We start from the raw sequence: 15,876 nt of genomic DNA, 5'->3' as shown, positions 1-15,876 counted from the left end.
CCAGCTGATGCAGAACTACAACTCCCAGCATGCGGGACAGCCACAGTTTAGGGCAGTGTTTCCCTACCAGGGTGCCTCCAGCTGATGCAGAACTACAACTCCCAGCATGCGGGACAGCCACAGTTTAGGGCAGTGTTTCCCATTCAGGGTGCCTCCAGCTGTTGCAAACCTACAACTCCCAGCATGTGAGAGACACAGTTTAGGACAGTGTTTCCCAACCAGGGTGTCTCCAGCTGTTGCAAAACTACAACTTACAGCATGCAGGAGAACCACAGTTTAGGGCAGTGTTTCCCAACCACGGTGGCTCCAGCTGTTGCAAAACTACAACTCCCAGCATGCAGGAGAGCCACAGTTTAGGGCAGTGTTTCCCTACCAGGGTGTCTCCAGCTGTTGCAAACCTACAACTCCCAGCATGTGAGAGACATAATTTAGGACAGTGTTTCCCAACCAGGGTGCCACCAGCTCTTGCAAACCTACAACTCCCAACACATGGAGGAGTGCCACAGTTTAGAGCAGTGTTTCCCTACCAGGGTGCCTCCAGCTGATGCAGAACTACAACTCCCAGCATGCGGGACAGCCACAGTTTAGGGCACTGTTTCCCATTCAGAGTGCCTCCAGCTGTTGCAAACCTACAACTCCCAGCATGTGAGAGACACAGTTTAGGACAGTGTTTCCCAACCAGGGTGTCTCCAGCTGTTGCAAAACTACAACTCACAGCATGCAGGAGAGCCACAGTTTAGGGCAGTGTTTCCCTACCAGGGTGCCTCCAGCTGATGCAGAACTACAACTCCCAGCATGCGGGAAAGCCACAGTTTAGGGCAGTGTTTCCCATTCAGAGTGCCTCCAGCTGTTGCAAACCTACAACTCCCAGCATGTGAGAGACACAGTTTAGGACAGTGTTTCCGAACCAGGGTGTGTCCAGCTGTTGCAAAACTACAACTCCCAGCATGCAGGAGAGCCACAGTTTAGGGCAGTGTTTCCCTACCAGGGTGTCTCCAGCTGTTGCAAACCTACAACTCCCAGCATGTGAGAGACACAATTTAGGACAGTGTTTCCCAACCAGGGTGCCTCCAGCTCTTGCAAACCTACAACTCCCAACACGTGGAGGAGTGCCACAGTTTAGGGCAGTGTTTCCCTACCAGGGTGCCTCGAGCTGATGCAGAACTACAACTCCCAAGCATGCGGAAGAGCCACAGTTTAGGGCAGTGTTTCCCATCCACGGTGTCTCCAGCTGTTGGAAACCTACAACTCCCAGCATGTGGGGGAGTGCCACAGTTTAGGGCAGTGTTTCCTAACCAGGGTGCCTCAGCTGTTGCAAAACTACAAATCCCAGCATGCAGAGAGCCACAGTTTAGGGCAGTGTTTCCCATCCAAGGTGCCTCCAGCTGTTGCAAACTACATCTCCCAGCATGCGGGAGAGACACAGTTTAGGACAGTATTTCCCAACCAGGGTGCCTCCAGCTGTTGCAAAATTACAATTTCCAGCATGCAGGGGAGTGCCACAATTTAAGGCAGTGTTTCTCAACCCAGGAGTTGTAGTTTTGCAACAGCTGGAGGCACCCTGGTTGGGAAACACTGCTCTAAGCAGTGTCCAGCGAAGGTACAAATGTAGCCTGCGTTAACACGATCCCTGGTGAGTTACAGTGCCAATCTAATGAACCAAGGACATATTTACGCCATTAGATATACATGCAATGACTTGAATTCAAAATTCTGCCAACAGGCGGCAGTAGTGGTTTGTCAGTTTCACATAGAAGAAAGGTGAAGTAGGGTTTATCATTTTATGTCGGGGGACTCCCAGACGTATATCTCCAATGTATTCCTATGATGCAGGCCACTTAGCGGCACCTGTCATACATAGACTCTAAGATTTTTACTGGATTCTGCTTCACGGAAGGGCACACAGGTCAGCAATATTCTATACAACAGATAAACTTAAAAACAATAAAATTACACTCGTTTGGTCTATATGGCGTGATGGGATTATCCAGGATTAAAAAACAGCACCATACCTGTCCTCAGATTGTTTGTGGAATTGCAGCCCAGTTCCATTTAAGTAAATGTAGTAGAGTTGTAATACCACACATGACCTGAGGACAAGTGTGGTGCTGTTTTTAAAAGAAAGCAGCCATGACCCCTTAAAGGCAATTTTAGATGAGTCAATGCAGCTTCGATTTCAAGGCTCGATCAAGCGTGTGGATGGGCAGCCATCACCTGTTTACACAGGACGATGTGCAATTGATGTTCATTTAAATTGCAACAGATCCAGTCAGCCGATGTTTTACAATCTTTTTATTGGGTTTTCAAAACATAAACATAACAGACATTTATAACATAGAGTTAAACAGTCATGACATCTCTTACATGGGGGGATCCGTCACATAATATAATAAACATGCATATTACAAGGATATTATTGCAAGATTATGCGTATGCGACAATCAACCCTTCAATAGTAAGTTATGTAGAACAACAAGGAACTATTGAGTCCAAGGTAGGACTAAAGTAACGATGGAAACATAGTAATCAAAACAAGTAAAGATAAAATAAAGGACTTGTGTGCAACTAGCACTGTTACTTTAGGTTTAATCACTCTGTAGATCTCATTCTCGTGGGTACGCCCGAGTAGTCGGACTTCATCTTCTCCTTATAGGAATGTGTGGCTTTCCTCATCTATACTGTTTGTTGTTTAATTGTAGCTATCTGTTGAACAGCATTTCACTGTGTCATGGAGGTTTGGAGAGCGTTAACCATGGTTCCTAAGATAAGGCATGTTCTTCCCTTTTGCCTCTCTGACCAGCTAAAACCAGTTCATGGGTGTAGTGGATTAATAAAGTATTTATTAGTTCTCTAATGTGAGGAGAATCTTTGGACTTCCATATGGATGCTAATATGGTTCTATACGTTAGGCTCATCGTCGGCCGTTTTACAAGGGCCGAACATCTGGAAATCGCCTTCCTAGGGCCTTTACACCAAAAACATGATGACTGCTTATCACTATAAATAAAGTTGCTGATGACAACCACACAATGAAAGCCAGCCTTCATGTATTGCCTTTAAACATATAAAATCCTCAATGCATTTCAAGGGTCTTATTCTGATTACCCCCTTCCTCAGCAGGTCCCGAGGAAGGGAGCAATCCAAAAGAGACCCCTGAAAGATTGGGTAATAGACTGCAGCAATAGAAGTTATAAGGTGGAGGATGAGATTGGATTGTTTTTAACTGAAGTCATGAGGCACTGAATTAGTGAACCGAAGATACCATCTATACCTTTCATATCTGTGTTATAATTTGACATGAAAGGGGGTTGATGAGACATGACATTAGGGGAGAGACCCCATTTTGACTGTTGCGATAGCACCCTGTATCTAAGTCTTAAATACATACATTGTACGTCTTTTCCAGGTTCTATAGACAAACTCAGCTCTGCTACATCTATAACCCCTAGTTTAACAATGCAGTTTCTCTCCAGTAACGTTACTCCTTTTAGACCTAACCAATACAACACCTGACATTTTATTGTGGTCAACCTCTCTCACATTCCTCTTCATCACACTGAATTTTATTTGCTGTCTGTCTCTCCAATTCCAGGGGCATTATAGAGGCAGGAAGGGAGGGAGAGCAATGGTCACCCCTCTCCTTCAGCTGTACAGCTTAGCTGGTGGCACAAATCAATGGTTTCCATTACAGTGGGTGTGCGTTTAGCCCCTGGGTGATCAGCACCTTCCAAAAACCATCTTACAGAATTATCTGAGAGCATACGTCAGCCTTGTGGCAGAAAGAGCTGAGCAAAGACTCCTCCACGGCCAAGAAATCTCCTGCAGAGGCGAGAAATGTCCGAACTATTATTATATAATTTTAATGATCCTGTTTGGTGAATGATGTGAATGTAAAAAAATTGCACAATTTTTGGTCATATCACATTCTAGAAAAAATGAAATAAAAGGGATCAAAAAGTCAAATATATGTAAAAGCGGTACAGATAAAAGAAAATACAGATCACGGTGCAAAAAATAGCCATCATACAATCCCGCATAAGGGAAAAAAAAATTCTGGTTGCATCGTAGATTTCATGGTAAAATGAAAGGTGTCATTAAAAAGTACAATTAGTCTGGCAAAAAAGAAGCCCTCATATGGGTATGAAAACTGACTGTGTCCTCTTGGCCAAAATGGGCTTAAAGAGAATCTGACAGCTGGTTCACTCGCTCTAAACATAAATTGCTTATTTTTGGTCACATCATATCCCAGAAAAAAAGCTATTAAAAGTAAGAAAAAAAAGGTCACATATATATGCAAAAGTGGTAGTGATAAAAATGACTGATCACGGCGCAAAAAACAAGCCTTCATACACCCACGCATATGTTAAAATAAGAAAAGTTACAGGCGTCAAAATAGGTCAATTTTAAGCATGTTGATTTTGTTTAAAAAAAAAATTCATTTTCTTAAAGCGGTACAAATTATGATTTTAATTGTACAGTGACCCCCCGACCTACGATGGCCCCGACATATGATCAAATCAACATACGATGGCCTCTCAGAGGCCATCGCATGTCGATGTCAGCATCGACATACGATGCTTTTTTATGTCGGGGCCATCGCATTAAGTGCTATCCGGCAGCGCAAAATGCTTAAGCTGCTGCCGGATAGCAGCTTAATGTTCCCCGTGTGGTGCGGTAAGTATTACTTACCCCTCCACGATGCTCCGGGGTGCCCCCCGGGTCCAGCGCTGGTCTTCCGGTGTCTTCTCGGCCCTCTCCGATGACGTCAATACGCTGCTGTGCACGTCATCCAATAGGAATGGCGTACGCAGCGGCGTAATGACGTCGCTACACAGGCCCAGTAAGGCCTTGCGGAAGACAGCAGAGGACCGGAGAAGACAGTGGAGGACCGGAGAAGACAGCAGAGGACCGGAGAAGACAGAAGAGGACCGGAGAAGACCAGGAGAGCCCAGCGGAGGCCCGGGGTCACCATCGGGAGCGGCAGGGACACCATCGCGAGCGGCGGGGACAGGTGAGTACAGTTTCCCATACTTTACATTGCACGAATTCCTCAACATACGATGGATTCGACAAACGATGGCTCGTTTGGAACGAATTACCATCGTATGTTGAGGGACCACTGTATTGACCTACAGAATACAGAAAACATGTCAATTTTACCTTAAAGTGCACTGTGGAAAAAATAACACCCCCACCCCCAAGTTGCAAAAATGTATTTCCCTTTAAAAATTTAAACAGTATTATATAAATATCACTATATAATTTTGGGGGTTGCACCAAACATTTTATGGTAAAATAAAAGGTGTCATTACACAGTACAATTGGTTGATCAAAAAACAAGCTCTCACATGGCTCTGTAGATGAAAAAATATATATAAATTTTTAGTTATACATCTAAAGGCCATGTTCACACTGTGGCATTCCGTGCGAAAGTGTTCTGCTGAAAATTCTGCCGAAATGTACTGCCTACAGAAAAAATAATACTCAAAAGGTATAAAAGCGTGAGTAGCCGATAACACGGCTCACTGCCACTGTAGGTGAGCTCCACTCTTCCTTACCACTTGCGATTCTACCTTTTCCCACTTATCAACCTGGATGAAAAATACACTGCTCAAAAAAATAAAGGGAACATATAAACATCACAATGTAACTCCAAGTAAATCACACCTCTGTGAAATCACACTGTCCACTCAGGAAGCAACACTGATTGACAATCAATTTCACATGCTGTTGTGCAAATGGAACAGACAACAGGTGGAAATTATAGGCACTTGGCAAGACACTCCCAATAAAGGAGTGGTTCTGCAGGTGGTGACCACAGACCACTTCTCAGTTCCTATGCTTCCTGGCTGATGTTTTGGTCACTTCTGAATACTGGTGGTGCTTTCACTCTAGTAGTAGCATGAGAAGAAGTATACAACCCACACAAGTGGCTCAGATAGTGCAGCTCATCCAGGATGGCACATTAATGCGAGCTGTGGCAAGAAGGTTTGCTGTGTCTGTCAGTGTAGTGTCCAGAGCATGGAGGAGCTACCAGGAGACAGGCCAGTACATCAGGAGACGTGGAGGAGGCCGTAGGAGGGCAACAACACAGCAGCAGGACCGCTACCTCTGCCTTTTTGCAAGGAGGAGCAGGAGGAGCACTGCCAGAGCCCTGCAAACTGACCTCCAGCAGGCCACAAATGTGCATGTGTCCACTCCATGAGGGTGGTATGAGGGCCCGACGTCCACAGGTGGGAGGCTGTGCTTACAGCCCAACACCGTGCAGGATATTTTGCATTTGCCAGAGAACACCAAGATGTATATGCGTCATATGGAGTTGGTCCCGGCAGCCATCAACAACCGGGACCTGCGGCTAATAGCGGACATCACCAATCGCGGGGATGCCCGGTATTAACCCTTCAGAAGTAGCGAACAAAGTTGACCGCCGCATCTGAAGTGAAACCGAAACCATCCCAGCAGCTCAGTTGGGCTATTCAGGACAGCGGAAATCGCGGTGTCCCAACAGATTGCAGGACATCCCTACTTGCCTCCTGCGTGTCCGATCACCGAATGACTGCTCTGTGCCTGAGATCGAGGCAGGAGCAGTCAGCAGGCAATAACACAATAACACAGTCAGCAGGCAATAATGTTAATGCATGGCTGTGACTAGTGTAGGAAATCAGTGTGTGCAATGTTATAGCCCCCTATTGGGGCTATAACATTGCAAAGAAAAAGTGAAAATAAAGTGTAAATAAATGTGATTTAACCCCTCCCTTATTAAAATGAATCACCCCCCCCCCTTTTCCCATTATAAAAAAAAAAAGATGTAAATAAAAATAATTATAAACATATGTGGTATCGCCGTGTGCGTAAAGGTCCGAACTATAAAAATAAATAAACCGCACGGTCAATGGCATACACGTAAAAAATAATGGCACAAAAAATGAGGCCTCTTACATCCCCATATGCGGAAAAATAAAAAGTTAAAGGAGTCAGAAGAGGACATTTTTAAATGTAGACATTTTAGTGCAGGTAGTTACGATTTTTTTCAGAAGTATGACAAAATCAAACCTATATAAGTAGGGTATCATTTTAACCATATGGACCTACAGAATAATGATAAGGTGTCAATTGTACCAAAAAATGCACTGCGTAGAAAAGGAAGCCCCCAAAAGTTTCATAATGGCGTTTTTTCTTCAATTTTGTCACACAGTTATTTTTTTTTTCTGTTTTGCCGTGGATTTTTGGGTAAAATGACTAATGTCACTGCAAATTTGAATTGGTGGCGCAAAAACTAAGCCATTATATGGATTTTTAGGTGGAAAATTGAAAGGGTTACCATTTTTTTTTTTTTTTTTTTTTAACATTAGAACAAATGTTTTATTAAGTGCATAAAACAATAAACACATGGACATAAATCACACGGAAGCTTTGGCATGAGGGTAAAACAGCTCCAAAATACAAACAGAAGATCGCATAAGAACAATATCAGGTCCACTAAATGATATCGGAAGATCTAGAAGGATACACTGAAAAGACCATGTCAACAGTAAGGAATAGCAAAAATAAAATTTGCAACCTAGGAACATAACGGAAAAGTTGAAAATAAAATCGGAAGTATAGTAGGTGAGTAAACCCTCAGAGAGGGGTAGGGAAGAAGGAGGAGTGAAAAATATACAGATAAAGGGGAAAGAGGGAAACAAGAGTAGGATAACAAAAGGTACACCAACCTGTGCTCGCTGGGCCACCACCCATTATCGGTACGTGCATCACCATCATCCGACCAACAGGAGCCCTCATAGAAGGCAATCTGACAGGAGCGGTCTCTAAAGTGTGTGTAGGAGGGAAGGCATCAACCTTCCCGATAGAGGGGTGTCTCCACAAACGTTAGCCAAGGGCTCCAAGTTGCAATGAATGTGTCAGCGCGACCCGAAGAGTTGGCCATGAGCTCCTCCATCCAATGGATGAAGAGGATCTCTGTATACCAGTCCGTTAGTGTCGGAGGGTGGACAGTTTTCCACCTCCAAGGTAGAACTGTGCGAGCTGCCATGAGTAGGAAATGAGCAAGGTTTTTCGAAGGTGTCTTCCGAGACTGCGGCAGGATGGTCAGCAGAAGGACTTTAGGGTCGTTTGGATACTTCACACCTGCAATGAGTTCTATTTTAGAGATCACAGTCTCCCAGAAGGAAGACAGGAGGGGGCAGGACCACCAGATATGCAACATCGACCCACGCTCTGCGCCACAACGCCAGCAGAGATCGGAGACCGAGGGATACATTCTATGGAGTGTCACAGGTACTCTGTACCAGCAGGATAAGACCTTATAGTTGGTCTCCTGAGCTCTGCAGGAAATAGACAATTTATGGCACAGAGCGTAGGCAGCCGACCAGTAAGTTGGAGAAAAGGAGATCTGCAGTTCCCCCTCCCAGGCCGCAACAAATGGTGGTGGAGATTGGGCAGATTCGTCCATGAGCAGACCATAAATCTGGGAAACAGCCAGGGTTACGATTTTTAAAAGGTAAGAAGGAAAAAACAAAAATGCTAAAACTGAAAAACGCTGAGTCCTTAACCCCTTGGGGATGGAGCCCATTATGACCCTAAGGACGGGAGCATTTTTTGAAAATCTGACCACTGTCACTTTAAGCATTAATAACTCTGGGATGCTTTTACTTATAAATTTGATTCCGAGATTGTTTTTTCGTGACATATTCTACTTTATGTTAGTGGTAAATTTTCGTCGATAATTGCATCATTTCTTGGTGAAAAATTCAAAAATTTGATGAAAAATTTGAAAATGTTGCATTTTTCTAACTTTGAAGCTCTCTGCTTGTAAGGAAAAAAGACATTCCAAATAAATAATATTTTGATTCACATATAAAATATGTCTACTTTATGTTTGCATCATAAAGTTGAAATGTTTTTGCTTTTGGAAAACATCAGAGGGCTTCAAAGTTCAGCAGCAATTTTCCACTTTTTCGCAAAATTTTCAAAATTGGAATTTTTCAGGGACCAGTTCAGACTTTAAGTGGATTTGAAGGGTCTTCTGGTTAGAAATACCCCATAAATGACCCCATTATAAAAAACTGCACCCCTCAAAGTATTCAAAATGACATTCAGTAAGTGTGTTAACCCTTTAGGTGTTTCACAGGAATAGCAGCAAAGTGAAGGAGAAAATTCAAAATCTTCATCTTCATGTTCTTGTAGACCCAGTTTTTGAATTTTTCAAGGGGTAAAAGGAAAAAAATCCTCAGTAAATTTGTAACCCAATTTCTCTCGAGTAAGAAAATACCTCATATGTGTATATCAATTGTTCGGCGGGTGCACTAGAGGGCTCAGAAGGGAAGGAGCAACAATGGGATTTTGGAGAGTGAGTTTTTCTGAAATGGTTTTTGGGGGGGCATGTACCATTTAGGAAGCCCCTATGGTGCCAGGACAGCAAACCCCCCCCCCCCCCCCCACATCGCACACTATTATGGAAACTACACCCCTCAAGGAATGTAACTGTTACGCCGATAACTCCGGGTCCCTGCTCCTCCCCGGAGTGCTCGCGGCGTTCTCCTCTCTGCAGCGCCCCGGTCAGACCCGCTGACCGGGAGCGCTGCACTGACATTCGCGATGGGGATGCGATTCGCATAGCGGGACGCGCCCGCTCGCGAATCGCATCCCAAGCCACTTACCCGTCCCGGTCCCCGACTGTCATGTTCTGGCGTGCACGGCTCCGCTCTCTAGGGCGCGCGCGCGCCAGCTCTCTAAGATTTAAAGGGCCAGTGCACCAGTGATTGGTGCCTGGCCCAATCAGCCTGATTAGCTTCCACCTGCTCCCTGTCCATATTACCTCACTTCCCCTGCACTTCCTTGCCGGATCTTGTTGCCTTGTGCCAGAGAAAGCGTTAGTGTTGTCCAAAGCCTGTGTTCCAGATCTTCTGCTATCCACATTGACTACGAACCTTGCCGCCTGCCCCGACCTTCTGCTACGTCTGACCTTGCCTCTGTCTAGTCCTTCTGTCCCACGTCTTCTCAGCAGTCAGCGAGGTTGAGCTGTTGCCGGTGGATACGACCTGGTTGCTACCGCAGCAGCAAGACCATCCCGCTTTGCGGCGGGCTCTGGTGAAAACCAGTAGCAACTCTAGAACCGGTCCACCGACACGGTCCCCGCCAATCCCTCGCTGACACAGTGGATCCACATCCAGTTAGCCGAATCATAACAGTAACAAGGGGTACGGTGAGCCTTAACACCCCACAGGTGTTTGACAACTTTTTGTTAAAGTCGGATGTGTAAATGAAAACAAATTTTTTTTCACTAAAATACTGGTTTTTCCCTAAATTTTACTTTTTTTTTTACAAGGGGTAATAGGAGAAAATGCCCCCCAAAATTTGTAACCCCATTTCTTCTGAGTATGGAAATACCCCATGTTTGGACGTCAAGTGCACTGCAAGCGAACTACAATGCTCAGAAGAGAAGAAGCGCCATTGGGCTTTTAGAGAGATAACTTGTTTGGAATGGAAGTCGGGGGCCAAGTGCATTTACAAAGCCCCCCCCCGTGGTGCCAGAACAGTGGACCCCCCCACATGTGACCCCATTTTGGAAACTACACCCCTTACAGAATTTAATAAGGGGTGCAGTGAGCATTTACACCCCACTGGCGTTTGACAGATCTTTGGAACAGTGGGCTGTGCAAACAAAAAAATTACATTTTTCATTTTCACTGACCACTGTTCCAAAAATCTGTCAGACACTTGTGGGGGTGTAAATGCTCACTGTACCCCTTATTACATTCCGTGAGGGGTGTCGTTTCCAAAATGGGATCACATGTGGGTATTTATTTTTTGGGGTTTATGTCAGAACTGCTGTAAAATCGGCCACCCCTGTGCAAAGCACCAATTTAGGCCTCAAATGTACATAGTGCACTCTCACTCCTGAGCCTTGTTGTGCGCCCACAGAGCATTTTACGCCCACATATGGGGTATTTCCGTACTCAGGAGAAATTGCGTTAGAAATTTTGGGGGTCTTTTTTTCCTTTTACCTCTTGTGAAAAAAAAAGTAAAGGGCAACACCAGCATGTTAATGTAAAAAAAAATTTTTTTTACACTAACAGGCTGGTGTAGACCCCAACTTTTCCTTTTTATAAGGGGTAAAAGCAGAAAAAGCCCCCCAAAATTTGTAGTGCAATTTCTCCCGAGTACGGAGATACCCCATATGTGGCCCTAAACTGTTTCCTTGAAATACGACAGGGCTCCGAAGTGAGAGAGCGCCATGCGCAATTGAGGACTAAATTAGGGACTTGCATAGGGGTGGAAATAGGGGTATTCTACACCAGTGATTCCCAAACAGGGTGCCTCCAGCTGTTGCTAAACTCCCAGCATGCCTGGACAGTCAGTGGCTGTCCAGAAATGCGTGGAGTTGTTGTTTTGCAACAGCTGGAGGCTCCGTTTTGGAAACACTGCCGTACAATACGTTTTTCTTTTTTATTGGGGGGGACAGTGTAAGGGGGTGTTTATGTAGTGTTTTACCCTTTATTATGTGTTAGTGTAGTGTAGTGTAGTGTTTTTAGGGTACATTTACACTGGCGGGTTACAGTGAGTTTCGCTAGGCGAAAAATTTGCCGCAGCTCATACTTGAAGCAGGAAACTTACTGTAAATAACCCTGTACACCCTGTACATTCACATGGGGGGGGGGGGGGGCAAACCTCCAGCTGTTTCAAAACTACAACTCCCAGCATGTACTGACAGACCGTGCATGCTGGGAGTTGTAGTTTTGCAACAGCTGGAGGCACACTGGTTGGAAAACCTTCAGTTAGGTTCTGTTACCTAACTCAGTATTTCCGACCAGTGTGCCTCCAAAACTACAACTCCCAGCATGCACGGTCTGTCAGTACATGCTGGGAGTTGTAGATTTGCAACAGCTGGAGGCACACTGGTTGGAAAACCTTCAGTTAGGTTCTGTTACCTAACTCAGTATTTTCCAACCAGTGTGCCTCCAGCTGTTGCAAAACTACAATTCCCAGCCTGTACTGATCACAGAAAGGCATGCTGGGAGATGTAGTTATGCAACAGCTGGAGGTACGCAACTACAACTCCCAGCATGCCGAGACAGCTGTTTGCTGTTTGGGCATGCTGCGATTTAGAGTTTTGCAACATCTGGAGTGGTACAATTTAGAGACCACTGAACAGTGATCTCCAAACTGTGGACCTCCAGATGTTGCAAAACTACAACTCCCAGCATGCCCAGACAGCAAATAGCTGTGTGGACATGCTAGGAGTTGTAGTTTTGCAAGATCTAGAGGGCAGTATAGAGATCACTGTGCAGTGGTCTCTAAACTGTAGACATCCAGCTGTTGCAAAACTACAAATTCCAGCATGCCCACACAGCAAACAACTGTCTGGGCATGCTGGGAGTTGTAGTTTTGCAACATCTGGAGGGCTACAGTCTAGAGATTACTATAGTGGTCTCAGACTGTAGCCCTCTAAATGTTGCTAGGCAACTACTCACCGGCTTCCGTCGCATCCAGGGAGCCGTCCTCTTCTGCCGCACACCGCCCGCAGATCCCCATCGCCCACAGCCTCCGGAGGGGTAAGTGGACGTCGGCGCCCGGTCCTCTTCGTTTTCCCCGTTCTGGCCCGCCTATTGTGGGTGGGCAGGATGGGGAAAACGAAAGTAAAGCACCCCGCCCCCGATCTGCTATTGGTGGTCGCATCTAGACCACCAATAGCAGGGATAGGAGGGGTGGCACCTCTGCCACCTCACTCCTATCGCTTCAGGGGAATCGTGGGTGTCTTAGACAACCGCGATCCCCCTTATATTCCGGGTCACCAAAGACCCGTAATGACCCGGAATCGGCGCAAATCGCAAGTGTGAATTCACTTGCGATTTGCGCCGATCGCCGACATGGGGGGGTCTAATGACCCCCCTGGGCATTTGCACGGGGTGCCTGCTGATAGATATTCCCATGGGCATATGGATACGCCCTTCGTCCTTAAGTACCAGGACGCAAGGGCGTATGCATACGCCCTTCGTCCCCAACAGGTTAAAGGGGTACTCCGGTGGAAAAACAAATTTTTTTTTTCTTTTTTAAATCAACTGGTGCCAGAAAGTTAAACATATTTGTAAATTACTTCTATTAAAAAATCTTAATCCTTCCAGTACTTATTAGCTGCTGAATGCTACAGAGGAAATTCCTTTCTTTTTGGAACACTGATGACATCACGACCACAGTGCTCTCTGCTGACATCTCTGTCCATTTTAGCAACCGTGCATAGCAAATGTATGCTAAGGGCAGCATGGTGGCTCAGTGGTTAGCACTGCTGCTTTCAAGTGCTGGGGCCTTGGGTTCAAATCCCACTAAGGACAACAATAAATAAAGACTTATTATTTTAATAACGTCAGCAGAGAGCAGTGTGTTCATGATGTCAGCAGAGAGCATTCCAAAAAGAAAAGAATTTCCTCTGTAGTATTCAGCAGCTAATAAATACAGGAACGATTAAGATTTTTTAATAGAAGTAATTTACAAATATGTTTAACTTTCTGGCACCAGTTGATTTAAAAAAAGAAAAAAAAATAGTTTTTCCACCCCTTTAACCTCTTCAGGACATAGGGCGTATGGATACGCCCTGCATTCCGAGTCCTTAACCTCTTCAGGACATAGGGCGTATGGATACGCCCTGCATCCCGAGTCCTTAAGGACCGAGGGCGTATCCATACGCCCGTGGGAATTCCGGCCCCCACCGCTAGCCGGTTGGGGACCGGAGCCGGATGCCTGCTGAAATCGTTCAGCAGGCATCCCGGCATATCGCCCAGGGGGGTCATTATGCCCCCCCATGTCGGCGATCGCCGCAGATCACTGGACAATTCAGTCCAGCGATCTGCGGCGATTCCGGGTCAATCGGGTCTCCAGTGACCCGGTGACCCGGAATTACTGGCTGTTCGGGGCCGTCTCTGACGGCCCCGAACAGCCAGAGCCTGCAGGGGTGAGGTGGCACTGGTGCCACCTCACGATCGCCCTGATTCGTCGGCCGAATTACCGGCCGACCAATCAGGGCACCTGCTGCGGGTGTCACTCCCGCACCCGCTCCGCCCCTCTTCTGGAGGACGTGAGCGGGTGCGGGACGTGCACCCCGGGTGCTGGGGACCCCGATCCCCGGCGCCCCTGTTGGGATCGGGGCCCCAGGAGCAGCTGCGGCGGCGGGACTGACCTGCAGCGTCTGGATCGTTGGAGGTGAGTGACAGCCTCCTGCTGTTGCTTAGCAACAGCTCCCAGCATGCAAAAAGGGCATGCTGGGAGCTGTAGTTATGCAACAGCAGGAGGCAGACCACTACAACTCCCAGCATTCCCTTATGGGCATGCTGGGACTTATGGTTTTGCAACAGCTGGAGGCACATTCTTTCTATGGAAAAGTGTACCTTCAGCTGTTGTCTAACTACAACTCCCAGCTTGCACAAACAGCTAAAGTGCATGCTGGGAGTTGTAGTGGTGCATCTGCTGGTTGCATAACTACAACTCCCAGCATGCCCGTTGGCCCGTTGGCATGTCGGTGTCGGTGACTGCTGAGAGTTGTAGTTTTGCAACAGCTGAAGGCACACTGGTTGTGAAACTCAGAGTTTTTTTTTACCTAACTCAGTGTTTCACGACCGGTGTGCCTCCAGCTGTTGCAAACTACAACTCTCAGCAGTCACCGTACACCATGCACCGTACATGCTGGGAGTTGTAGTTTTGCAACAGCTGGAGGCACACTGGTTGTGAAACACTGAGTTAGGTCACAAACTCAGTGATACATAACCAGTGTGCCTACAGTTGTTGCAAAACTGCAACTCTCAGCAGTCACCGACAGCCAACGGGCATGCTGGGAGTTGTAGTTATGCAACAGCTGGATGTCCCCCCCCAATGTGAACGTACAGGGTACACTCACATGGGCGGAGGCTTACAGTAAGTATCCGGCTGCAAATTTGAGCTGCGGCAAACTTTCTGCTGCAGCTCAAATTGCCAGCGAGAAACTACTGTGAACCCCCGCCCGTGCGACTGTACCCTAAAAACACTACACTACACTAACACAAAATAAAAAACACTACATATACACATACCCCTATACAACCCCCCTCCCCTCCCCAATAAAAATGAAAAACGTCTGGTACGCCACTGTTTCCAGAACGGAGCCTCCAGCTGTTGCAAAACAACTCCCAGTATTGTCGGACAGCCGTTGACTGTCCAGGCATGCTGGGAGTTTTGCAACAGCTGGAGGCACCCTGTTTGGGAATCACTGGCGTAGAATACCCCTATGTCCACCCCTATGCAATCCCTAATTTAGGCCTCAAATGCGCATGGCGCTCTCACTTTGGAGCCCTGTCGTATTTCAAGGCAACAGTTTAGGGTCACATATGGGGTATCGCCGTACTCGGGAGAAATTGTGTTACACATTTTGGGGGGTATTTTCTGCTTTTACCCTTTTTAAAAATGTAAAATTTTTGGGAAAAGAAGCATTTTAGGTTAAAAAATAATTTTTTTTTTACATATGCAAAAGTCGTGAAACACCTGTGGGGTATAAAGGTTCACTTAACCCCTTGTTACGTTCCCCGAGGGGTCTAGTTTCCAAAATGGTATGCCATGTGGGTTTTTTTTTGCTATCCTGGCACCATAGGGGCTTCCTAAATGCGGCATGCCCCCAGAGAAAAATTTGCGTTCAAAAAGCCAAATGTGACTCCTTCTCTTCTGAGACCTGTAGTGCGCCAGCAGAGCACTTTTCACCCCCGTATGGGGTGTTTTCTGAATCGGGAGAAATTGGGCTTCAAATTTTTAGGGGTATTTTCTGCTATTACCCTTTTTAAAAATAAAATTTTTTGGGGAAAACAAGCATTTTAGGTAAAATTTTTTTTTTTTTTTTACATTTGCAAAAGTCGTGAA

At 46.1% G+C, this 15,876-nt stretch overlaps 1 long non-coding RNA gene across 1 annotated transcript in view; it reads right to left on the bottom strand.

The window, feature by feature from the left end:
* Positions 1-3,462: 3,462 nt before the first annotated feature.
* Positions 3,463-15,876, bottom strand: part of LOC130276107 (uncharacterized) — a 68,194-nt gene continuing 55,780 nt past the window's right edge. The window contains exon 3 of the long non-coding RNA XR_008845024.1: positions 3,463-3,819. This is a non-coding gene — a long non-coding RNA (uncharacterized LOC130276107). The remainder of the gene's footprint in view (positions 3,820-15,876) is intronic.

This window comes from Hyla sarda, chromosome 6 (genome assembly GCF_029499605.1).
Source record: "Hyla sarda isolate aHylSar1 chromosome 6, aHylSar1.hap1, whole genome shotgun sequence".
NCBI lineage: Eukaryota > Metazoa > Chordata > Amphibia > Anura > Hylidae > Hyla > Hyla sarda.
Note: the sequence above shows the minus strand (reverse complement) of the source record. Positions and strands in the feature narration are given on the sequence as shown.